The sequence below is a fragment of the Myiozetetes cayanensis genome, unplaced genomic scaffold (assembly GCF_022539395.1).
Source record: "Myiozetetes cayanensis isolate MyiCay16 unplaced genomic scaffold, myiCay2020 scf1, whole genome shotgun sequence".
In the NCBI taxonomy this organism is placed as follows: domain Eukaryota; kingdom Metazoa; phylum Chordata; class Aves; order Passeriformes; family Tyrannidae; genus Myiozetetes; species Myiozetetes cayanensis.
In genome coordinates, this window is record NW_026086604.1 from 119615970 (window position 1) to 119643617 (window position 27648).

At 38.7% G+C, this 27648-nt stretch overlaps 2 long non-coding RNA genes across 2 annotated transcripts; both read right to left on the reverse strand.

Moving 5' to 3' along the window:
* Positions 1-151: 151 nt before the first annotated feature.
* LOC126647449 (uncharacterized) lies at positions 152-16359 on the reverse strand. Its single transcript, XR_007630605.1, has 7 exons — positions 16216-16359; positions 14583-14755; positions 13338-13586; positions 12131-12265; positions 9343-9534; positions 4809-5023; positions 152-309 (listed from the first exon to the last, which is right to left on the reverse strand). It is a non-coding gene; the product is annotated as an uncharacterized LOC126647449 (long non-coding RNA).
* A 1342-nt stretch (positions 16360-17701) lies between these two features.
* On the reverse strand, positions 17702-27251 carry LOC126647459 (uncharacterized). Its single transcript, XR_007630608.1, has 3 exons — positions 27118-27251; positions 25779-25907; positions 17702-17900 (listed from the first exon to the last, which is right to left on the reverse strand). It is a non-coding gene; the product is annotated as an uncharacterized LOC126647459 (long non-coding RNA).
* Positions 27252-27648: the final 397 nt, after the last annotated feature.

Below are 27648 nucleotides of genomic sequence, written 5' to 3' on the forward strand. Positions count from 1 at the left end.
CAGCTCCCCCTTTGTCTGCAGGAAAATAAAAAGCATACTGGCACCATAAAGAATAGCTATTCTTTCATTTCCAAAAAAAGCACCAAAAAGCCCCAAAATGCATAGAAGAGCAACAGTACTGTTAAACAAGTCACTTGCCTTCATACTGAGGTCCGGCTACAGATCTCTGAAAGGAGGAGGTTTCCTCCTCCTACGCTCTTGAAGGCAAACAAAAGCATGGGGTCTCCAGGCAATAGTCTTCTACATGAATTCTGCTATGTTAAACTTCTCAGGAAGCATCTCCAGGATATCATCCAGGACATTCTTAACCTGTGCAGGACAATACAGCAGAGCCATTAGAAATCCCAGCAGTCAACTCTTTTTGTCTCTTCTACTTTGAAGTCTGATTTCTTCTCCAGGAGAGTGCAAACATCTCATTTTCTTAGATAAAAACCAGTGAGACTTCCTTCCTCACCTTTGCTGTTTTTGGCAACAGTACTGAGATAAATGACTGCAAAACAATTAACACCTAGCAGCTTCTATTTAGCTTTACTTTTTAAAGTAATATTGACCCATAAGGCCCACTAACACATTGTTCCTGGACTTGGGATGACTGCTGTTGGTAGGATGCACACTGAAATTATCTTGATTTTCAGCTGAGTATGATTAGAGGTTTGTACTTCTCTAGTACCTAATAGCTTCCTTCACCCTCTCCACCACCCACAGCCCTTCCTGTCCCAGGTGTTATGCAAAATGCAGTGCAGGCACAGGCACACACATGTCTCACCCTCCAAAAGAGCCTCTCTTCCTCCCTGCAGGCTTGCTCTGTAACTGAGACAGAACATAAATGAAGAACAATTCATAAAAGTACCAAAGAGCAGGAATTGAAATCACAGCATTAATGCAGCTCAGCCTCTGTTTCAGTCCTAGCTTTGGCAGAATTAATGAATGCCATATATAATAGTCCAGACTCCCTAAAGTGGATGGGAACTGAACGTGAAAAGCACAAACTCCCCCCAGGAGATGAAGCACTGTTTGGCCACTTGCAAGCAGAGCTGTCACACTCCCTCCTGCAAAACCTCCATGATCTGATACCGATAAGAGAAAAAAAAGGAGTGCCCAGAGGAAGAGAAGGGAGTAAGGAAAGGAATTGAGAAATGCAGAAGAAGCGAGGGAGTCATGGGAGATTTTAATTAACACTGGTAAGAATGAGGAGCTCAAGGCTCAGTCTCATCATATGGCAGGTTTTGGGGCTTCTGGATGTAGTTTCTCAGACCTACACTCAGAAAGGAAGGTGCAGAAGACAGCAAAGTCTGAAACAGAACTAGCTGAGATTTTTGATTACATTTTCCTTCCCTGCTCATCCTTTATTCGTTTGCTCTCTTAAGTACAGCACCAGCGATGTTCCATGAACAAAACTACAGTGCCCCAGTTAACTCCATATTAAGTGACAAAGCTTATCCTTCTATTAGGGTTGGCCCCTTTAACCTAGCATCTGATAGCTTATAGAGGTTAATGATATTGTTCTGCTAAACTCCAGGTTCTGTACAAGAGAGGTGCTAAGGCTAAGAGATGGTCAGACAGCCTCCTTGGCCAGATTTCACCTCTACAGACTACCAGAAAACTAAAACTCCCTGCAAACCTCCTTGGCTACTGATTACAAGGGAAGTCTCTTGCAGCAGCCAAATGGCTCCTGCTCAGATCAAGGGCCCAGAAAGGGAAGTGGTGGGAGAGCACTGTGCTTGGGCTGCCCTTCCTGATATGGAGACCATGCACATTGCTGCTAGGCTGTGCTGTCAGTGTGGCAGAAGAAAGCCAGGACTGCAGGCTGGGAGAGACTTCCTATGCTTGGCACAAGTAGGAAGAAGCAGGAAAGCTACTCAAAGGGGTTTTATCATGCAGGAGATGAGAACATAGGGCAGAGGTGAAGACTAGACCCACCAATTCAACCAACCATGCCTTTTTTCTAGTAAGTTATTGTTGCTGTACTTTTTTATAAAAGCATATAAAAAAAAAAAAAGATAGATCCATACCTTGTATCCCACCCCACAATTAATTCAAAGTGAAAAAGAAATGAACTGCATAACAGGCTAGATGTTCCTCTAGTCCAAATCTCTTTGGTCCAAATTCCTTCCTAGTGCAGTACCTTGGCCAGGCTGGTGCATTATCATCACTACTATTAACACTCATTTAATCTTTTCTAATTTGATGCATCATTTTCCCCCCATGAAATTAGATCTCTTGCTGAAATAACACAATCAGATGTGTGCTTCACATGTCATTAAAGCACCGACAACACATCAGATTAAGAACTTCACATCTTTCTCTGCAGGCTGGCCTGATCCCTCTCCTACAAATGTATTCATGGGTTGCATTTTTGAAAGAGTTTTGAAGAAATTATCTGATATTGTTGTCAAGAATCCCATCTCAGCATTGGAGTGCAATCCATATAGTACAGGGCATTCAGATGCAGGCATTTAATCTATGTATTTATGGTATCCATCATAATTCAGATTTGGTGGGATCAAGAAACCCAGTGCCAGTTCCCCTTCAAACTGCAGAAAAGAATCAATGTTATTGATAATTCTGACACCAGTTCTTGAAATATTCTTTTGCATCCGCAAAGTTTCAGAAATTTGCTTGGAGTCTTTGGGCACGATAGCTGTATGTTCTGATACAATGGAACAGGGTTACCAAAGTATTTTAAGCATATTTGCACAATTTCCCTACAGTCCCTTTTTCTGCAGTGTTAAAATACTGTTACTTCTTCCTTCACAAGGATGCTCTGAGTTTATTTTAAGGACTGTCGCTACTGAGGTGAGCGTATTCTAAGTATGAATGTCTGCATCCCTGCAGCAGACAAGCAAGCATTATTATGCCATTTTGCAGATGAGAGTCTGAGGCAGGAGAAAGTCACAGAGGGTACCTGTGGGAGAGGCAGGACCGGGCCTCAACTCACCTCAACCCTGTTGTGTATTAACGTGAGCCACAGTGATAGTTCTATTTATTCTGTCATTAATTAGGGGCTTTGCACAAACACACTGCACTCATAATAGCCTTATGGGTCACAGGGAGAGACAGGAAGATGAGACAGGTAAGAGGAATGTGGAACTGGGATAGCACATGTCAGTATATGAGCAATCTTAACTTGTCAGAAACAGCGGTCCCATTCCACTTTCCACATAAATGGCTGCCAGTCAGGACAGTGTTGATGTCCCTTCCATCCTCTTCTGCCTGGCTGAAGAGAATGTCCCTGGCAGCCAGGAGCTGGAACAGAAAAGAAAATCTAGCTCCTCCACTGCATCTCTCCAAAGGTAAGAGTCTTGCTTGGGGTTTTGTACTGCTGCTTTGACCTCAGTGAGAAAGACAGTGGTGATGATTTTTGCAGGAAAAAAATTAAGGTCTCAATCAGCTCTATATTGAACCAAACACTATTAACTGCACTGTTTCTACAGAGCACCTAGGCCCTAACTCTGTCAGGATATTTAAGAGAAGACTTGGGACTTTAGAGCAGATCAAGATTTAAGTAGGTAGACAGGGCTTTGGTGAGATGTACTCTTGGTGTATAAGAGTACTCCTACAGATGACAGGACAGAATAAAAACCGTAGCAATCACATTTCTTTTCCAGACTCCCCCAGCTCCTGTGCTGTAAGAACTTCACTGGATTCAAAGCATTTATCTGAACTTATTGTCATAGGGCTGTCTGGGATTTAAACTAGACTTTAAGTTGTTTTTGCTGAAAAATATTTCTAGCTCTAAGTGGTACTTTTCACAAGAGCTATTTCTTCTTAATGCAGGGCCCACTCTACAAAAATCACAATACCATTTAACGGCTTTTGGCATTTAGAACAGTCAACAACAAGCTGTTGCTCAAAATAACATCACTAAGCACTTATTTCTGAAGTCATTTGGTTCTGCAACCAACCATTTACCTGCGCCTGAACTTGCACCACTAACCTCACCCACAATAAGCTATATCTTAAGACCACTTTGAAGCAGTGCTGAGGTTTTGAAAAAAGCCCTGTTATTTACCTTGAGTAAAAGATCAATTCTGTCAGACAGTTTGTACTTACAAGTCTCTCTGCTGGCACTTAAATCAGGTTTTACTGTATCCATGGGAGTTATGTGCACAGAGGGAGGTTATGGGTTACTGGGGTTCATAGCAGGAACTCCCCACCCTTCTGTCCTTATGACAGATCCCAGGTGAGGTATATCAAAGCTCAGTGGCTTATTCTAATGCACCTCATGTAATGAATTTATAGCTAAAAGAACTCATCAGTAAGGCAAATAGGTAAAAAGAGAAGGTAATCTCCCCAGTGAACACAAAGTCCCACCAGTGATGAAAGGCCATCCTGTTTACATTCATTTGGTTGCCAGTGAATAAATGATTTTCTGGTTTTGCTGGTAATTCTGAGCTTTAACATTTTCCAATTACTGCAAAAATCTTGGAGAGATATCTCACTGTTTAAAACACCAGTAGATCCAAGCTCAAGGTTGGGTCCCTAAACTTTCCAAAGGCCATACAAATAGCAGTGATTCTGTTCAGGTTTCACCACCTATACTTATTTTGCAATTATTTGAATGAAAGTTCAGGCTTGTGAAGGTTAATGTACTACCTAAACTGGAAGCAGTAATTCTTCACTTATCCATAGGCTACAGGCAGACCTTGAGCCGGCAGGATGAGCTTCCCACCGTGCCCCTGCGACCTCAGCTGTCATGTGGAGAAATCTGCCTCCTTCGAGGTCAGGAGTACAGTGGTGTTTAGCCTTTCCATCTCCATGGCAACTTACTCTTGGGCATCTTCTTCTGAGCAGTTACTTCCAATTACCTTCATCTGAGTGTGGCTCTTTGACATATGAAAACCTGCTTGTTAGGGACCGAGGAGACATCAGCCTGCTCATCTTGCTCCCAGCCACAAGGCAGCTTCAGCCCGTCACCAGGGTGGAAGGTGCACTTCCCCCAAGTAAGCCAGGCTCCACAAATGGCCTGCTCACATGTTACATGCTGATTTCCATATTTTATTCTTCTCAAATAAGATTTTACCTGTGGGCAATGAAAAATAACAAGTCTGCAAAGGGTACTTGAAAAATCTCTTGGTTGTTTTTAGAAAATTGTGTACAATCAGTTCTCTAAAGTGACTACTTCAGCAAACCCAGAAACTGTCTGGGTTTTTAAATATTTTTATTTATCTATCTATATATCTATATGTCTTATACACACACATGTTGTATATAAATCCACATAAATACATATAAACGTATGTATATGGAAACGGATTAAAGTAATTTCCAAGCAAGACTTCTTAGAACTAAAGTTAAAGCAACATTTTCTTTTTGTAGCCTCAAAAATTCTAACATTTTTTGCTGATTAGAAGCAACTTTGGCTATCTGGCACCTTGAACTCATGGATGCTGCACATACACTGCTGTCCAGGACAAAAACTCAACAGTGACATTTGAATATTCAGTATATGTCAGCTGGTGATAAGCTGACACAGCTACCGGTGTGTGAGAGGGTAGTAGAAAATTCAAAATAGTCTACCAAGCTATTTTCCCTATTTTGGAAATGGAAAAATGCAAGGAAATGTATAACATTTCCATTCTACTATTTTTCTGGGGAAGAAAATGTGCAAACAGTAAGAGGATAGTGTCATTCTGGACTGCTGAAACTGGTGAATCTATCAGTTGGTAAAGTATCCAGTTCCGTAAGAGATACTTTCCCATGCCAACCCAGACCTTTCTAAATTGAAGCACCTTAAAATAGTATTACTAGGAAAATGAAAATCTAAGTGTACCCAATGTCATTAAGATCACTATACAAGCAGTGTTACGAAATACTGAATTTAGGTTACCAAGTAAGGGTACTTGAAGAAGTAAACAAGCAGTATGCCAAGTCACAAACACTTTCAGACAAAATCTGCTCATGATGAATCACTGTAAAATTTATTCCTCCATGGTCAGACAAGACCCAGCTACAGGTGGAGCTGCATAGATGAGAAAGTTTGTGGTCTTCAATTTCCCTTAGGTTGAATAGACTATAGAGATGTTCAGAAGCTTTATATATACGTGAGAGTTCTTATCAGAAGTGGTCTGATGAGTTCTTGCAGATATATAGAGCAGAGCCTGAGGTCCCAGGCATTGGTGGCCACTCTATATGATCTCACCGAACAGATAATGAAAGTTTTCCCATAGAACCTACCTGGGGAATAGAATGCATCACTGATGCAAACAAGTCAGCTTTTTAAAGGAGAAACCAAGGCTGTTCAGAATAAATGCTACTCAGAGGAAAAAAAAAAGAAATTCAAGTGCTTCCTTTCAGAAAGTTTCATGGTTATATGTTTGGATTGCTGGGTTTGGTTTGTTCAGCAAACTACACTGAAAAACAGATTCCTTTTATTTCAATCCAGTGAGAGTGTCTGAGTAAAAACAGCAAGTTTGTGACTAAAATCAGTAACGGTGTAAAAAACTTACAACAGAAAAGCACATTTTCAAGACATGCATGGTATAAGAGAACATAACTTCATGAACAAGTGCATGTGTTTTCTCATACAGATCTTTGAAAGCGTAATCCTCATGAAAGACAGGAAGGTAACCTACTGTGCCTTTCTTAAAGGAGAAATAAAAAACTCGTATCTGATTGCAGTCTTTTATATCTCCTCACTAGGAAACATTTAGTAACTGAAATTCTACATTATTTGAATTTGGAAAGTATTCAAGAACTTTGGTGAATATTGAATTAATATTAATCCCATGACTGCCACATCACATTAGCATTAAGTTTATTGTAGAATTTTAGTCATAATGCCACTATTATAGTATGTGATTAAGAGTGGTAAACCATTTTATTCAAGAAACTACTGTCTTTTTAATTTGGCTTCACAGCATTTGAAGCTTCTTTTTGCTCCCCTTCCGTTTGCAAAATATGCCAGTTTGTGAGGAAACTTTTGCAGAAAGGAACCTTTACGCCCTTGGGGGCAGTATTTGTCTCCCAACACTTCAAGTAAAAACTTAATTATAGGCTTTAAATATTGCATCATGTAACAGAACAGAACAAGTAAAATAGCTGCAGCTATTCCAGACTGCCAACTACATAGACTTGTATGTAGCAGTCTGATTATGTGAAACTCTAACCCACCTTTATTTTAAACTGGTTTAAAGAGAATGAAAAAAAATTTAAAACAAAGCCACTGGAATGTAACATGTAACACTGCATGCTTGTGATGAGAAGACTGATCAGAGAATCCCTGTGAAAAATGTGAACAATTTGAATTTAAAATCAAACATTCTTGGAATTAGAATAAACCTACTTTTCTCTTTGTTGGCAACAAAACTTCATTTAATGTTTTTCTAATTTCATATATATTTATCTCAAGAAATTGCCCCTTCCTTTGTCTTTGACAGGAGTATATCAATATTCTAACTCAGTACAAGCTCATTCAGCTGCACATTTCTGGGGCACTGATTATAGTGGGATAATCAAAGCTGCTGATACAAAAGGGCAATTTTCAGTAGTGTAAGAAAACTGAAGAGTTTGAATTAGAAATATTTTGGCCTGTCAGATTCACATAATTGCCATTGTACTGTATAGAAAAGTAGTCTGTTGTACCCCAAAAAACACAGAGCCGTTGCTCAGTGGATGGATAACGGTGAGGGCAGAATCTACATCCCCCTTACAACATGGAGTGACAACTCCATAAACACATGTGTAGAAATCAGAAGGTGGGGAGCAGGAGTGGGACAGTTAGGCAGGATCAAGCATCCTGTATTTCGCATAAGGAGACCTTAACTATCAGAGTTAGCATGTTGGAGTTTGTCTCAGCAGCAGGAAAACACACTAAGTCAAGCTGAGATGCGAGACTGGATATTCACAGGAAAACACTATAAAACTGGTACAAGTGATGATTGAGGTTATGGCAATTTCCACTAGCTGATGGGCTAGCTCAAGTTGCCCAGTTTATGCCTTCTGCTTTTTGGTCAATCCATAATTGCCTTAAGAAAGTTGTTTCCAAAGGATAATAAAATGTGAGAGTTTATATAGGTATATACACATATATACATGTATACAAAGTTACATTTAAAAAAACCTATTATCTTATTTCTCTCTCCAATATCTACGTTAAAAAAATCTTTATAAAGCCACAGGGTAATGAATCACTAACCAACACAATGAGAAGGGCCAATAAGCAATATTACCAAGAGAAGAAATAATTCTTGACCTTACAGATCTTTCTAGTACTCCCTGCCATCAGAATCCTCCCTCTCATTAATTAGTAAAATTAATTATCCAGCTTATGAATTGTGGTTTGAAAAGAACAGAGCTTAAAGCAGCAAGATTTATTAGCAAAGAAAACTAAGGGTTGGAATAAGCTGATTTTATAGACTTGTTTTCTAAATGGGAAACATTATTAAATCATCACTATAAAATTAAGCAATTATTTCACTATTATGACACCAAGTACCACAAAAAGCAAAAACGCTTTGATGTCCTATTAGCTAAATAAAGGTCAGTAGGGGTATGAAGACAGAATGAAAATCAATTTGTAAGAGCAAATACAAGTTGGAAGGTAAGGAGAAAACCATATAATCAAGGGGTTACACTTATCTTTTTTTCTTTATGAATTCCTCTGAAATTTCTTTAAATTATTAAAATTGGAGGACATATTTAGTAATATCCTATATCATTCAGTAATAAATAATTACTGCTTTTATTTAAGCATTTCACATTTTCACATACAGAACTTAGACAAGTGACCTCAACTCAGTATTTAAACTACACAAGTGTGAAATATGCTGTAGCTCAGAAATAAAATCACTCATCTACCCTTAACTTTGACTCAAGGGGAACATTACTGAGAAAGTCACAACAAGGTGGCATCCTTAATACATAATAATGACACATTCAGGAAATGCACCATTATTTATACATGTGACGTGCTGTAAATTGCTTCCATCATCAAAACTAATTGTAGTGATTATTAATGCAGTGTTATGAACTGTCAGAATTGCTGTTTGTAATTACATTTGTGCAAATGCTTCATTACCTGCCTAATGAATTTGGCATATATGCACATGTAAACCCCTGTTTTTGTTAACATAATGAAGGGCATTTTTTTTTCCCCTTAGCTACTGATGTGGAACTGGTTTGACCTATATTACAAAGTTCAAGCATCCACTGCCAGAAAAAATCCCACAACCCCCTACCTCCCTTGATCTGGTTTATTTTCATACTCAACAAGAGCATCATATAACACCAGCTATTTAAATAACAGCTCCAGAGAAAGGATTGTGTCCCCCTTATTCAGTACAAACAGCTGATTGAGTTGAAATGACCTTGATGTGTGGTTACCTGACCACTACTTCTTACCTTCATGTGGGCCTCCAAATAGTTGCAGAGGACAGTGACACAGACGTGGAGATCTCTGGTGCTGAACCACTCCCTTCCATTCCAGCCCTGAGGGCCAAACTTCAGTCTCCCAGCAACGCAAGTGTGAAAATTGCACAGAAGACAAAGGATGCTTTTAAATTTCCGTTCTCTGGTACACAGCTCAAGGGTATCCTGTCAAAGAAAAAAGGAATAACATGCAGCAACAATCGGCAGCATTATCAACAGCTGTGCCTGCCTCCGCAGCTGAAAGGGAGCACTCACAAGCCTGGAGATGGAAGGAGAGTAAGAAACAGGTTTCTTAATGATCAGAGACTATTGGGCAGTATGCTTTTGCAGTAATTCCCAGATGCACAAATGTTGATAGTGACATTTTTATTTCCAAATCTCCCCTAGGAAAGAACTGTTGTGCTACTGAAACCAACAAAAATAGAGTCTTTAACTAGAACTCTATAAATATCACTCAGTAACCACTACAGTTTCTTAGCATAAATCATCCATAGACTTTATCCCAAGTAGAAAACATACCAGTTTAACACTTACTAAAAAAGCCTTCAAAGTCCTTCAAATTTTAGTTTCCCAAGAGTCGTGCTTGAAATTGAAATTTAGTATTTTTTTTTACCTCCATTGTTTGTAGTAGAATCTCAGCAAGATAAGATTCAGCACAGGGTTTCAGCTGGTTTTTAAAATATTTGGCATTGCATATAAAACCTGTAGAAATTAATCCTTATTTCTCTGACATACATTATTTAACTTTAAGAACTAATGGACATAAAATTACTTTTGGCACCCGTGAAAACATAGATGTGTGGAAGAAACTTCAGTAGGATAAAATCTTGGCTTTTAAAAGGAAATAGATCATCCTGAACTAAACAACAGGTAGCAGAGTCTGGAGAAAGGTGAAGGATTTTATGTCTGACAAAAAAACCTTCTTAAGTCAGAATGCTGAGTTTAACCATGAAAAATACAACAAAAGTTTCTACTCTGAATAAAACCAAGAGCCTTGATATATAACAAAATAAACATTCAATATATCAGATGTCTAAATTTGAGAAATTAAGAGTGACAGAAGAGTTAAACCTGACACCAAAAAACCTTGTCAGTCTTTATTCTGCTAGCTTACCAACCACTGTGCCAACTGCTTTTGCAAGACCTGAAGCCAAAGTAATTTTTAAAGTATTTTTCTGGTCAGTCAGAATAGCAGATGTGGTTTGTTCTTTTTGTTTGTTTGGTTGGTTGGTTTGGGGTTTTTTTGTTGTTGTTTGTTTTTGTTTTGTTTTAGTTTGTGTTTGTCTGTTTTTGTTTGGTTGGTTTTTTGTTTTGTTTTGTTTTTTTTTTTAAAAATATCTAATTATACACCCCCTAGTCTAAAATAAAATCCATAATAAAATGGATTTGGTCTAGGATTTTTTTTGAAACATAAACTTAAAGGGGTTCTGGGCCAAACCCCAGAAGACTAAAGATTGGGAAGCACTGAGTACATCCAAATCTCACTAGTTCTAGCTAGATTAGCACCATTTGAGATTTGGTCCAACATGTTTATGGAATGTCCTTTCAGACTTTCCCCAATCCTTTACTATCAAAAATCTTTACAGTAAAATTCTTGCCTCTCTCCTCCCTCAGAAGCCAGGAATAATGGGCTGGAAAATTGAGCAGGTCTGTAACATCAGAAGATTCTCAGATGTTCCCCCTTAATTCCTGTGACTTCAGACACACAACACTGCCTCTGCCATCTCCCATTTTCTCATCCTGTCCCCAGAGCAGTTGAGAACTCTGAAATTCCCCTGAAAACCAACTCGGCTCTTCTCTTCACAACAACATTTCTATACTCACTAGCAGTAAAGCAGTGTTATTTTCAGACTAGCATGTTTAGTTTACTCATGTGAAATCTGGTTTAAGACTTCTACTTTCACTGATGATAAAGGGGGCAGTCTGTGTGTGCTCCCACAGTGCCTAGCACATCAGGGCCCCTCACTAATCCCATGGAGATTTCATCCAGCAGACACCACTGAGTCTAGCCCATCTCTTCATTTGTTGCAGGCAACCTGGTTCACAGACAAACTAGGCTGCTGAGGTTAAAACCAGAAGAGAAGGGAATCACTCCATTCTCATGACCAGCCTAATATCAAGGCCTGGAACGTGCATTTCTTGTTCAGCTTGAGGGCAGAGGAGTTGTCACACATACACATTGGATATTGAGCATAAAAGGTTTGGAAGGGAGCACCTTTATTTCAGTAGCATTTACAGCTGCAGTGCTCCTGTTCACTCTGTTACTGTGTTGGGAAACCACTGCTCACCAAGGCATTGCACGGATCTCTTTGTCCACTGCAGAGTGTGTTCTTGGTCCATACAACGCTGGCCAAAGCCAGGGCTGCTATCTCTGAAAAACAGCGCTCCAGGGCTAATTATACAGCTTCCCCAGGGGCAGTCAGACCCATTTCATTAAAGTCTCCATTATGGCCTGCTGAATGGAACAGGAGCTCTTAATTAGGGGGGAGAAGTATATGCCTGAGGGCAATCCTACCTACCCACCAAGGGATTTCTGCTTTATCTCTCCCATTCATCCCAGGAGGGTGACAGTGTTCAGCAAAACATGACATGCACCCTATTAATATGATGTTTATCCTGTTACAACCAAAAGCAAAAGCAAATGGAACAAGATTATTAGCTGTTTAAAACTTTTGCTGTAATCCATCGCATATTTTGTGTTCTGGAAACATCCCTCCAGCTGAGAAGGTATTCCCTATCGGAGGGACTGCTTGACACTCACTTGGAAAAGAACCCCATGGCCATGGCAGGCAGCCTTCTTGAGTGCCTCATTTGCAACCATTTCCTGCCTTTGTCCAAGAGAGATGTTATGAAATCTTCTAGAGTCTACAGTCTATAATGAACCCAAGCTTTTTGCCTGCAATAGAAATAATTGGGGAAGGGTGAGTGACAGAGGGGGTGGAGATAGGAAAATTAGCAGAGCAGAAAGGAAAAAGAATGATAATGCCCCCATTAATTTCACTATCACTTGTGCAATGCATATTACTTCCTCTGAAGCACTTCACTAAACCCTTACAATTTCAACAAGCAAAATTGCGAGCTCTCAACAGTGGCCTTATTGCTGGTATTAGAAAAAGCCTGCAGAAATCTGTTCCCTTGGTTTTAAGATAATGAACCTTTTGACATTTTGATAGATGCTCGGCATTGTTACCGAGCTTTAGAAACTCTTACAGGGGGTACAGAGCAATTCCCTTATGAAAAAAGGAGCAACATGTGGTAGATATCACATCAGTTTTTTAACTGATTGGTTCAGTGGGTAAATGCACAAGCCTCTCACCTTGTGAGGCCTGAGCTTAAATTGAGCACAGTGAGGTCACAGATGTATTAACCTGGTATTCTCACTATTGTCTGTGGGGAATAGTAATCCTAAGTATAGAGCCACAGAGCCCTATACAATTGAATATAGTTTGTATAATGACCATTATTTAGTCACAGGGGGCACAAGATTACATGAGCATGGAGAAAATTGCCCTCTGGCCCTCATCTAGTCAAAAGGTAGAAAACAGTACAAAGGAAACCTGCATTATGCCAAGCAGAGGAATGCTCAGTCTAGAAATTTCTTCATCCTATAGTGGTTATGGCCTTACACTTTTCATCCACCCCATTGCCATGCATCTGGTGGGGGTGGAAGAAACTTTAGAACTTGAATCTGCTGCTGAAAATAAACTGCACCCAACTTTCCCATAGTAGTGCATACTCCATTGTAGTGACCGATGACTCCAGAAGGCTTTGTTCTGCTTAGTAAAAAATAAAACAAACACCCATACATGCTTGTGTGTATGAGAGCATACACACAGGCATATAACCATATATCGATTTATCTACATTTCTACCCCTGCATGTTCCATTTCAATTTTGAGCTCTATTTTCCTTTGGGGGGGACAGTTGCAAGTTGCTTCTGTTGCGATTAAAGCAAGTAAGAGGCTTACCTAATGTCTCAGTATCTTCAAGTGGGTCTACTCTTGAAGCCAGAATGAAAGACATAGTGTGGCTGGATTGCTCACTTAGCATTTTGCTAAATCCATCCTTGCACTTTCCATACACCTTGAGCCAGGCTTTTCTTCCACAGAGTTCCTATATATATGGCAAAACATCCACTAAACATGTTCCTTGATGTTCTTTGATAAAAAAATGTTCCTTGATAAATGGTTCAAGTCTGCACAATCATTCCCGTTTCCCTGTGGGATAGGGACCACATGACAGAAAACAGCAACTTCTGAATGAGAAGGGCCTCTTCAAGAACTAAATCGACGAAACCATTGTATGCAGGCAACAATGGCACATAAAGCCAGTTTTGTCAGACAAGTCGCCACCCTTACACACACTTGCCCTGAAGGATGTACCCTCAGATTTCATACCTCAGAGTGTATGTCACTCTGTCCTAATAGACAATATTATCAGTTTCTCAAAAGACTGGTATTTTTTTTTTAATCTAGTCCTGGGGAAACTTTTCCTTTTCTGGACATTCTGAGTCCACCCACTTCTTCCATTTCTTGGTGGATCTTTCAATATCTTTATCTACCCCACTGAACACAACCATCACAGACACAGCCAAAGACATAAATACAGATGATGTACTTTCCACATGATGACTGAAACAGGATGACACTGATACTTTTGAGTTATGTAAAAAAACCTAGTTTAACTAATTATAAGGGACTCAGGACTTGCCTTAAATTACTAAATTACATATAGCACAGATTTTTTTATTTATTTATATTTATGTTATCCACAAGCAAAGATACATAAAAATAATGTTATTGATAAAAGTTTACTGTGGTTGGTATTGCCATACTGTCTGCTTACTGTTAAACATCAAGATACAACAAACTGGAAACCCTGTATGGGACATTTACTACAGAAAGGAGTGGCATGAAATAAAATTGTATTTTTAGGAGCTGGACAAATTATGGCAAAATAGAATTTCCTCACAAAGTACAGTATGAGATGTCTAAGGAAAAATGCACCCAAATAGCAAAGAAAGCTTCTTTTTGAAAGCATCACCGGTTTTACTAAAAGAAATACAGTAGAATGTATGACTTTATTTGAAATTGTCTAGTTGAGGCATGTGTCCAGAAATAACACCAAAAAAGATTTAGAACTGAAAAGCAATTTTCCCAGACTACTCTAATGACACTCCATTACTGAGTACTTAGGAAGTCAACAGGACTCACATGTGTTCAACTCTGAATCGAAGAAGGAAATCCAGTTCAAGGGATTCTATTTCTTTACTTCTTAGAAGAATCTTGACAGCACACAAAATTTAAAAAGGTCATCAAACTTGCTTCAGAGCCACTTCTGCCTCCCAGTACAACTGATACCTGATTTTTCCCAGGGTATACAGACACTAAAATTACTTTACATAACAGATCAACTCTAATTATCCAAACACAAGCAGCTAAGTCACGCTATTTATCCTCAACATAGCTTCATGAAATCGTTGCAGCATTTTAAATGAAAATAATTACATGAAAGCATCTTTGGAATTTCTGCAATTATTGATACTGAAGCAGCAGTCCCCCTGTGCCAGAAACTGCACAGCCACAGGGTTTGAGCACACAGGCATCACTTTATAGTGAAGAAACAGCAAACCAAATAAATATCAGTGTCACCAATCAGAAATTTTTCCTCACCCAAAAAGCTCTTTGGGCCAGAAAAATGAGGTTATCCTTTTCAAAAAGTCCTTGGCTTGTGAAAGAAAGGTTGAATATGTGACAACTTCTCTCAGGTTAGAGATATAACATTGAATATCCCCTGATTTTTCAGTCTATTTAATTGCTTTGTGGCAGACACATTGAAGGACTGAAAGTTAGTACAATTATTTTATTTATTTGAATTTTGCTTTTTTGCTTTTCTACTCATAAGGTAATTGGTTTCTTACAGTAAGCTTCTAAGAAGAGGTGACCTAAGAAGTCTAAAATATAAGGCACTTCTGCCTTTCAGCAAACCAGGGGTGAGGGCTGCTAAGAGCAATACTCTTCTGCTTCCTTATTTAACTCAGCAAACAGAACCTCTCATTTAAGCAAGTTGGTAATTTTGTAGCCAGGATCTCCCTTACAGCATTAGATTATTTGGTAGATTTACTGCAGTGAATTGTTTATACAGATTTTCTCCAAACTCTTCCTTCCTGACCCCGTGGGATGACTTAAGGAAGGCAAACTTTGCAAGCCCAGTCAGAAAACGCTGTCAGAATGGAAACAGCCGACAAAGAGACCCGTGGGAATGTACCCTGTTATGGACCGGCAGGAGGCCACATCGTGTTCTCCTTCCTCAAACACACAGCCCTGAAAATGTAAACATCTGGTACAAGTAGTAACTATTGTATCAGGCATCACTGCTGGAGGCAGAATTTTGTTCCTTGCACTTTGAAACCAATTACGCCAAACTGGTAGCTGGGGTTGATGCTGCCTAGGCTGATACTGACAGATCAAGGAATGGATGCTCTTAAGGCTGTTGGTCTGTAATGCTCCGTGTCATGTTAATTTGAGCTTCATTTTCTTTGGTTTCAGCTATTTATAGGATGACTGTTGTCTTATTTATTTTTTAGTGTGCCACAATTATCCCACACAATTACCTTAACATTCTTATCCGTACAGGATAGGACCTAAAGCACCTAAACCCCTCAAATATATGACAACTACATACAATAGATATGAAACCGTGAATATGTGGGAGGACAGCCCTTTCTGGACAAACAGGAATTCGACTATTTCTATTCTAGCTCATAGAAATTTTACACTAAAAATAATTAATAATACACATTTTACAGGTGACTTTAAGCTGTTAAAAATAGTTCAACTGTATTACCTTGTGTTGTATTTCTGCTGAAGTTGACTTTATTGATTTGATTTTCTTTACAAGTTCACTGTCATCTAAGAGACTGCCTTGGGCAGCTGACAGTCTGAGCAGCATGCCATCCATCCTCCAGCTGCTGGAGCTCATTCGTGAAACCATTCTGCTGCTTGGCCAGGAGTGATTAACAGAGGGAATGAAAACACTGTATTTGAACAACCACAGCAAGAAATACTGTTTTATAGCATTTGTGAGTTATATTTTCAGTTTAATTACATCAGCTGATTTAATATAATTTCTGAAAGAGACTGTTTATCTTCTCTCCCAGCATAGTCGATCTAAGGTTCTGGACACTCATAGCAAGAAGGACAAGGCTGTCATGGACCAGAACTTTATCTCTCTGCTAGGGTCCTTCCTCCTGAGACTGCACAAAAGGACTGGGATCTTGCCAGCGATGGCAAGTGGTAATCTACATGGCAGCTGAGGAAACAATAAATAGCACAAGGCTGGAGAAGCTCACTTTGGCAGCAAACGTAGTGGTAAAACTTCTCTGCTGGACTGAACTTCTGATAGTGAAAGAGCTTTACTAGTCTTATGGGGTGCTCTCAATCAGACTCTAATCCTCACACCAAAAACCCCAGGTGATACAGGTGTTGTAAGCGTCCAGTCCCAGGTGGAACAATGTGCAGATGCAGATGGTCAGAGGAAAAGGGACAGCTGTTTTCAGAGTGTGTTCCCAAGTATACGGCTTTCGTTCTTCAAGGGGCAATTAAACTCTCTGACCCAGTTTGCCCTTGTATGATGCAACAGTACCTCAAACAGGTGTAACAAATCTTTGGAGATGAAATTAGTAAATTACATGAGATAACTGGAAAGACACACTAGAGACACAGGAAGTATTCTTGTTATCAATTTCATAGCCTTAAGTAATTTTTCTTTCTTTTTCATCTCATAGATGACAATCTGCTCAAAGTCCTTTCTATAACCACCAATAAAAGCATTTCTCCTCATAGGTTACTATACATTGGTATGACTGCAGCAGCAACTGCATCCTTGCAGCGATAAATTGTGATCTATTAACCAAATATCCCAGCTCCTAACAGTGCCATCATATCCTCTTATGGACTGGCATGAAATTTTATTTACATTTATTGGCTTAAGATCACTGAAGCATAAAGTACTGGAGAGGGCTCTAATCCTGCTTTGTAAATTAAATGCAATGCACAGAGCAAACCAAGCAGTAGCAAGAACTGTGGGAATAATATCACAATAAATTTTAACTTCTAGGAGAGCTTTAGGTCAAGATGAGCCCTCTGGGAGTGCAGATTTGAGCAAATCAGTAGAAGTACTTTCAACACTTTGCAGAATCTGACCCTTACATTTTTCTCATATATAGGCTACTAACAATTACTGTACAGCTGATTCAAACAGGCATATTAATTCTAGCCTTAAAATCCTGGAACAGGTAACAGAAAAATAAAAAGATAGTCTTTACCTTATGTTTTTATAAGTGTTGTCTTTCAGGACTAACAACCTCAGTCAACAGCTGGTCTTCCAGCCTGTCCCCAGTGACAGAGAAATTAATGAGAGTGGTCTGAACCTGCAGTTCTCTCTTGTAGTGAGGGTTAGCCAGCTTAGTGTGAAGGATGAGACAGAAATTCTTGTTGAATTCACATTTTTTGTCTTCAATCTTGATAAATCTGGGAAGGAATAAAATGCACTAGAATGGGGATCTCACTGAATTAAAACCCCATAAGTATCTCAGATTGAAAAAGATGGGTACTGCATGACCTTGGCAGCATAGAAAATGCATATAAACCAAAGTTTATGTGCCTGCAACTTAAGAAACAAAATGAGGATGATTGAACATACCAAAATTATATGAAGAATACACAGAGTATTTCTTAATTGGCATAGTTTAATTTGCATATACACCAGACACCAGGAGATTATTCACTGCTGTCCTGAAGAGTCTGTGGCTTAGAGATGTCTGTAGTCATTACTTACCACAAACTTAGCAAAGTTTTCAAAGAAACCCTAATGAGATAGTTGTTAATTTTTACTACAATTTCCTTACATATAGCTCACTTCTCCATCTTCTGAAATAGCTCAGCAGTAAATCCTAAGCAGATACATATTTACAGCAAACTGATAGTGACCAGAGGAGAGAGAATGGCCGGTGACTGAAATAAAAAAAATATTTTTTTAAGGTAATCTACTAGATGTTCCAAATCAATTATTTGCTGGCTGAAAGATTGAGTTATACTAAGCTCACCTTTTATTCACTGAATAAAATCTAATACCCAAGAGATGTAATTTCCTGGTCCCCCATCTTGAAAGAAAGGTGCCTGCCCTATACAGCAACACTGCTACTGCAAAAGTACCATTTGGAGCCTGGCAGCCAGGCAACATAAAGTTCACCTTCCTACCTCTGTGGCACAGTACCAAAAAAAAAAAAAAAAGAAAGACTGCTTATAGGCTGCAGTGTGTGCTCTGTGTCTGGTCTGGTGTGGACCAGTGACACAACTTTTTATCATCTGCTTGCACAGTGAGCAGTATGTCAATTTTCAGGGTTCACCTGCCACACATGAGCACAAAGCCAGTGTTTCTGTACAGCAATGGCTTTGAATGTTCTCTGACAAGAAAGGAGATTCAAATATTAGTAATAAAACAGTTAAATAAAAGGTCAAAATTCAAACTGGCATTTGTTAACTCAATTTTCAAAGTGATTGCAATACTATAGATACTAAACACTTAAAACACAACTCATGAAAGTCACATCAGAACATGAATAAAACAAGTACTTTCTGTAAAATTTTTAACATTGCATTCTTTCTAGTCTACCACAGGGCATTGCTGGAGTCACGGACATACATTTTAGCTCTTAACATCCTTGCCTGCTTCTGACATGCCCTCAGCCAGAAGACAGTCTTAATGAAATGGTGTGCTGAGACCCTTCTGCATTTCACCAAGGATCAGGAAGAAATGACAGTTGCTTATTATATACTGCAAGTGATTTCTTAAAAACCCCTGATATGTCTGGTGCTAGGAAACCCATGGCTCTACAATACTCAATTTCAGACACGTGTGTGGTATAGTACTACCAGGCCAACTACTGAAGATGGGTTTTCCAGGCTTATGTGTGTAACCATACAGTCATGTCCTTCAGATTATACAACCTTTGTCAGCTGGACATGAATTCACTGTTCAGTTCTGAGACATGGTCACTATACAGCTTTCAAAACTGGCTACAGCTGGAGGCAACAAAACAGTAGAGCTTGACAAGGAGAAATCAATTTTCCTTTGCTTTCAATACACACACACACACAGAGATTAGACAAGAAGAGATCTGACAAAAGACAAGTTCTTCAGTTTGCTTTGTCAAGGGAAAAACCTTTGCTAAGGGAGTCATCCCATATTTCAGAAGGTCTGTGTGGCAATATACTAAGCTTTGGAGTTCTGGATTCAAATACGTCCTTTGTGGGTTCTCAATTCACAGAAGCACTATGAAAGGCAAAAACTACATAATGACTCAGTGGGTTTTATTACTGCAGCTGTTCTAGGGTTTCTGTTAACCACAGGTTTGGGAAAAAGAAATGTTTTGTTATTGCTCTTGCATGGTTCAAGGAGTATATGCAACAATGATAAACACAGAGGTAAGGTAATCCAGTAGGATGACTTCATCTTTCAATGAAATGTTTCTGTTTAGAGGTTAATTCTGAATTACGAAGAGATGTAGCAACATAGGCACTAATAATGGAAACACATGATAGAAGGATTATTAAAAGACAGTCACCAAAGAAATTTCTAAAAGCAAATTCTACTTTAGGCAATGTTTTCTTCATAATCTCCTATTCCATCAGCAAAGGCAGATAGAATGGATGGAATAAGTGTATCACTCTACCCAGGAATAGAGAGGGAATCTTTCACATGAGTTCAATCTCCCTCTTATTTAAGAACATACAAAGTAAATTAAAGAGAGATTGCTCTCCATTAGTTTTTACCTGTTGAAATTCTTGTAGATTTTGAAATAAAGTAGATTAAGGGATTCAAAAGGGATTCACAAAGCACTTTAAAAATTCCGTACACGCCTTGAGGAATAAATTGGTTTTTAGCAAAAGCAAATATAAACCCAAATAAATTCCAGAATGTAACATGAGCATTAAACTGTCAGCTATAAGAAGACTAGGAATATTACAACATCTGGTCTGATCTGTCAAAATTTGATTTATTGACATAAAGACATGCTATTCCCTTCCACCTGTCCTGCCTAAGGTAACAATGCCTAGGTCTTCCAAAGACAGGATCTCACAGAGGTGAAAAAAATTTGAATATAAGAACCTGACTTTATATCATGAAACAGCTAGAGAGTTTATGCAACATCTTTTCTTAGCAGATACTTTCAAGCATAAAAAAAGCGTCTTCCAGGGCAGATGTTCTCCAAAACATGCCCTGACTGTTAATGGCAGAATGGTAGGATAGTTTCCTTTAGCGAGATGTTTTGGATCAGCTCAGCAAGAATGAAAAGAAGTGGTAAATTCTTGGACAGCAAAGGAAAGGGAAACAATATTTTTCAGTGGGAAGAAAGAGGCAGAAACGCATTTTCTTAAGGAGCCTTCTTTCAGTTCCTGCTGGTTAAAATGAAAAGCTTCTGGAACTGACTTGCAAACTCCAACAAGTAATGCAGAGAATGGAGTTGAATAAGTCAGGTGAAAACAAGTGCAGAATGGAGCTGTTACTAGGCAATCTCAGCAGGCAAACTGTGCAAGTTGGTCAAACTAGTTCAGTGGGAAAAGCACTGCCTCGAAGTTGCACAGCCGGCAAGAAGTTCAAGGCAAGGAAAGCTTCTCCCTGTGGAGAAAGCGAGTGAATTGTCTTGCTGCTTTATGAATAATAGTCATGCCACTTAAGAAGGGAAACTTGTCCATACAAGCTACATTTGCCCATAAATCAAATTTCAAGACATCTTAAGGAATTTTGTAGTAACCTAATCTTGCAACTGAAGAGACATGACTACCTCTTTGTGACTGTGCAAAGGATTTGAGCAGGTGTAACAGCTCATGCTGCAGCAAAAATGAGTCTTATGGACAATAAATTTATTCCTCCGTCTTCTCTCCTATGAGTCAAAATGACATTGATCTACTGTAGTTAATACTCATATCCAGTGAGCTTCAAAACAGCAGTGCTGCAGAGACAGGATAGGAAATACACAGGTAAAATTCAAATATCAAAGGCCATCTGTACCAAAACAATTTAATGGCATCATTCCTCTTATAGGAGGCTAGGGCCAAACCATACACCACTGTAGAATTGGTACCTGATTACTTTTATGCCTTGACTTATCTGTTCCAAAAAATTTTGGTATTTGCATTTTGAATCATTTCTGCATACATTCCTAATAATAATAATGGCCAGTCTTCGCGAGCGAAGATCCGGGGAAGGTCTTTCCACCTTCCAGCCTGCGCATTGGATTTTTTAGGTGAGACACAGTGTGCGCGGAACTGAGCCCACCCTTTAATCCTAAGGTTCATCTGCCGGGGCCAAGCGAGCTTGGACGGTGGCAGCGAGGTCCTCAGGACGTAGGTGGGTTGCCTTTTTAAGGGCTAACGAGCCCCACCTGCCCGGGAGTGGCCCTGACCGGGAATCGAACCCGGGTCTCAGCGGTGATAGCGCGGCGCCTTTACCCCTAGACCACCAGGGGCTCCACATTCCTAATATGTTGGACCCAAATTTTACTCACTTTTTTTCTAGTGCCCTTTATGCTTATATACAGCTATGTATTACAACTGATTTTTTTTTTGAAATTATTTTATGTTTTTCCCTTTTCTCCTTTTTCTTAAATCAAATATCCTGAAATATTTTAGCAAAAATCTTATAATTTTAAAGCCATTTTGAACATAAGGCCACAGTCTAAAGTGCATCGTTGCCTGAAAGAATCGGTCGCGAACCAAAAATTACTCACCAGGCACCAGTAGAGATGAGGTAGAGAGCAGTTTTAACAGAAGACCTTCAACCATGGGACGTGCACGCCACATGTCCAGAGGGTTCCAGATGTATTCGCCCCCCAGTTCTGGCCCCACCATACTCCTCTGGAAACTGAGTCAAGGCTCTCTAAGACTCCCCCTTCCTCATCCTCCTCTTTGTCACAGCATGCCCAGTCCTTGGAGCCCCTCCGAGGTTCCGGGTTTTGAAGGTTGCTTTGTCTGATGGTGTATCTTCTTGTTCAAGCCAGGGTGCAAATGTTCTTAAACAGAATGAAGGCCTACCTTGAGAAAAGTCTAAACAAGCTAAAGGAATCTAGAAAGTTCAATGCAAAATGGGGAAAAGGGTTTGGGTAAGTGGAAACTACTGTGCTAAAGTGTAAGGGATTATACAGCTACATTAAAATCTACGTTTACTGCACAACTACTCCTAAAATATACAAAAAGCTAAAAATCCAGAAAAGCCCTAGGCATCACATTAAGAACAATGGAGCAGCTTTGCAGCTCCAAAATTAAAATTAAAAATGGATCCAAAGTTGAACACCTTTGACTTGTTAGGCTTTTAAATATATACCATGGTGCTTAAGCATGAAGTCTGTTTCTCAGAGATAACAAGTACATGTAGTTCACCTTGCAGTCACGTGGTTTTGAGGAAAATATAAATTATATCCATTTGAAGTTCTTCTAAGCTGAGAATTTCTTTTGCAGGCTTCATTCAGAAACAATACCAGGAGTTGATGTTACAGAATATCCAAGAATCCAACAGAAGAAACCATCTTGGTAAACAAGGAAGGTGGAAAAGTACTTTCATGAAGCTGCTTCACAGATCAGCAAGTTCTCTAATAAGAAGGCTAGTAAATGTGCTTGGGAAGGAGTACAAGTTGATAAATCTCCCTTGCTATGCTTTCTGTCGATTAATATGATAAGACATATTTTACTTAAAATTAGGATTGTCTGAAGCTCAGTGGATTTAATTATTTGTAATTATCCAGTTGTTGTCAGTATGTGGCCATTTTATGACAGTGGTATCTACTGTGTGGGTCAGGTTCAACTGTACATCTTTTCAAACACAGAATTAATGTACTATTGATGAAACCATTACTAGAACCAAATTAAAGTCTGGGCTGATGTATTGGTCCATGGGGTGCTGTCAGACATGAAAGGAGTAATTAGTATTCATTACTTCATACTCTGCAACATTCCAATTATTAATGAACTTCAACTGCTGGACTGCACCATATCTATCACAAATACCTTTCTAGTCTTTCTTTATTAGGAAAAAAATTTCAAAGTACCTGACACAACTACTAAAAAAAACTAACGACAGAAATGAATCCAAAATGAGGAAAACTCTGCTTATTTGGTAATAAAGGGTTCTATATATTACTAGTGCCCCACAAAGGAGAGCTGTGCATCTTCAGTGAGGCATAGAATGCTAGGTCATGTAATGCTGCCTAAAATATTCTGCAGAAGGACCTATTTTTAATAGCTTCATACATTTGCATTTGCGTCCATGTGCACAGCTCTGTTGTGCTACATGGAAGACTTTACTAAGGCAAAACTGCATTGCTGTGACCCTTGTCCTTTTCAATCCAATTTATTTCTATTTCTATTCCCTCTCTCATGCCTTAAAGATCTGTTAGCCAGTGAAATTTCTGATCTCTCTTTTAGACCAGTATAATTCTAATTTTCAGTAGAGTTTCTTCACTATGGATTATAAAGCAAGCCGTATGCTCTTACTCTGAAATATTTCAAATACCTCTATAGAAAAATGTAACGAAGAGGGATCATTTCAAGGTCTCACAGTGCAGAGCAAGAGTGCATCTTCCAGGAGTTTCATGTATGCAAGGAGATTTGAGCTGTTTTGTACTGCCTAGATTTTCTCTGCAGTCACTAGTGTCTGAAATATGGGAGAAAGGAGGGAGAAAAAGCTTTGGTAGTTTCTCCAAAACTAGATACTGTTTTTATTTATCCTTTTATTCATATTTTCTCTTTTGACAATCTGAAACTGTGCAAGCACTCTAAACACTCTGAGCAGCATTTGAAACCCCTTCAGAAATGCTTCAGGAATATCTTTGACTTTATATTAGAATAAACATTATATTCTTCAACATGAAAAGTCTAGCTTGTTGATGTGTTGTTTGCAAACAAGACTAGAAGAGAGGAATATTTTCAGACAAAAATAAATCCATATTTGAACATAAACAATAGCATGGCATTTCAATTCATCAGATGAAACATTTGATGAGGTTTACAAAGTGTACTCTCATGCAACCACAAAGCAATATTATTATTTAGGTTGACAGCTGCATAGAAGTCTCAAAAATCACATTGGAAGTTCTCGTGAAAAGTGATGGAAGACATTACAGACTGAAATTCTCTTGCACTGAGTACAAGCTCCTTTATTTTCCCTATTATCATCCTGAAAATATGTATCTAATGGTATCTAAATTAGACCTTAGGAAATATTTTCATGACATTTTCTAAGTTTGACAATAACTTGTCAAAATCTAGGGGGATAAAGGGGCACATGAATGAGAAATGAGATTACAGACACTCCAAAAGGGACAGAACACAAGGTTACCCCCCCCTTGTACCATCTACCACTCCTGCCACCTGCTGTGTCAGAACAGATAAAACAAACTAACTCAGCTTTTTTTGTTACCCAATTTGAACTTGAATCTCTGATTTGAATGCCCAGCCACAAACCTCTGGGGTGGAGCTCACAAGGCTGGCACATCTGTAGCCCTTTCACTGGGAGGGGGAGATCAGAGCAGTCCCTGAATGGTTATTTGGAGCACTCACATGAGAAATGGGGCACATGAGTTTTGTTGCTAACAGCCTATGTTCCTAGGTAAAACTGAGGAGACGAGCACCACCATGACATCTGCCTCAGTGGATTTGTGAGAACGACCAGCTGGACTGATTTGATGCGTGGGAGGTTGGCAATACCACTGTAAAGGGTTACATTGGCTTACTTATTCCTGCCCTTCTGCCCTGTGTTCTACCATACCAGTTTTCCCTCAGTACCCTTACTTTTTCTTTTTTTTTTTTTTTTTTTCTCCCTTATTTTTTCTTTTTAAACGAGTTCATTGATTTATTTCATGGGGTGGCTCAAAAAGCAGTTATGGCAATTCACTGCAAAGTGGAGGTACAGCTTTCTTAAGCTGATTTTGCATCTGGAAACCCCTATATTGTTAAATGCAAATGTAATTTCCACTATTTTCCCTTTTGCTGTAGATGCCTAACATGGAAATGAAATACTTTCTTTTCTTTTGAGCCAAACTATAATATTTGCTCCTCCTTGTTTTATTCCTTTTTGAAGTAGAAAAAAAGGTAAAGATTTCTACTTTAGTATGAGAAACACACATCTGTATTGTATTTTGAGTCCAATTTGCAAACTGAGAAGAGAATTTTGCTATCTAATCAGATGCAGATATTAACATTTTAATATCCACTCATCATCAGTTTTTAGTCAGTGCATTTCAAAAAGAAATAATTTATTTCATGAAGTATTATGAAGCAGTAAGTAAAATGTGGAAATCAAAGCAATACAGATCCAGTTGTCATTAAAAAATTATGATTACTCAAACATACCTTCCCTTTTTAACTGCATGTCGTCCAAGCAAGGGATCAAGTATGGGATCAATAGATTGACCTGCATCTTCAATTAGTATTGTCTCATCAAAAGCCAAAGCTCTTTCAATGGTCTTCAGAAAAGTTGACCTGAAAAATAAAATAAATAAACCCCTCAAATATTAGATAAATGCTGGTTATCAAAAGATTTCATTTATAAAATATAAATGTAGAAGCTTTTCTGAAAGAACATTATTAAACCATGCAAAACTGTTCACAAAGAATTTCCTAGTGGTTGAGAGTTTGACAGTCTTGAGGTCAGCATCTGTCTTTCTACCTATGCTCTTGCTAGTCCTCATATTAAAAAAAACATATATTGCTGAGGCTTTTCTTATAAGCAAATATGAGGGTACAGCCCCACACTGAAGATACTGGAATTAATACAGAGATTTTGGGGGAGCACATAAATACTTCATCTTTTGTTTTTTTTTTATATTTTATGTTTTTGTATTACAGCTTTTGGTATCATCTAAACAATAAATACTTTCTCGAGGGGTTAGAATCTGAATAACTTGGGAGAACTCTTTCCACAGGCATGGAAAAGGGAGTAGATAAAAATGTAGGGATAAGTAAGCAGACAATATAGCTTCACACAGCAGGGTACTACAGGGTATGAATGGAAAAATCACAATTATTTGTATGGGTTGGAAAAGAATGAAAAACAAATCAGGGCAGGTGAGGGAAAAGAGTTCATTCAAAGCAGATGGGTTAGATGATTAAGATATATTTAAAAAATCAGGCATTACTATGGCCATTCACTGTGTTGTGTAATTGTGTATTATATCTGGAATTCAGTAAAACAAACTTTGAAATGGAGAATCATCTCCCTAAATCTAAGTAAAGATAAGAAAATATATGAACAGATCAATTACATGCTAGTGCTATCAACTTACATATAATTCAGTAATATTTTGCTTTGGATGCTGCACACCGGGTTAAATCTTTCCCTCTGTGAGATGCACATGCTGTGTTCTGCTGACTAAACTGTACAGGTTAAGTAAGGTCATCTAGCTTTACACCTTACCAATGGGAAAAGCAATTTACCCCTCAAAAGAAAGTGCACCTCAACCTCCACTTTCTTTCCAACCTCTACTTTATTTCCTCCTCAACACTTGAAAACATCAAGTTTCATTTCAAGCACCTGTTTAAATGGAAAATGATGCTATGGATAAATAAGCAGCAGTGTTGCAATATTTCAAGTCTTTAGGTAAGTGCATTCCAACAAACACCAATCCTTTACAACAATTAGAGGAACTTGAGGGCAGTAAACATGAAAGCTAATTCTTCAGCATGTGCGTACCCTTTCTGTCCTAGACGTATGACTTAAGGTCAGCTCTGCATGTATTCTTTATCCATTTAATTCCCTGTTGCTGGGGATCTATCATCAGAGGTCAGCACTCACAGTTTCTTAGAGAAGTGGCATTTTCTGTTGACATCCTATCACCAGGCAGTCTCTCGTTACTCCATGCTGCAGTCGTAGCATCATCCGTCAATGTGGCAATTGGGTCCAGGCCCTCCATCACAGGAAAAGGAACCTTCTTGAATCAGAGTGGAATATAATCATCCAGCAAGGTTACCAAGTAGCAAGACATGCTCAGTGCAAGGAACAAGAAAACCGGGCTGATATAAATTAAAGTAAGGCAGAAAAGTAAGGAGGATCCCTGGGGAGTTTCAAATGCAAAAGAATATTCTAGGAAATGTGATGAGAAGCAGTTTATCATATTTAAAACAGATTCAAAAAAATGTGTTTTCTCTTAAGATATTTACTTCATAAAAATATTTATAGTTCAATAATAGAAAAAACCCCACTCTATATTATAAATTTCAGTGT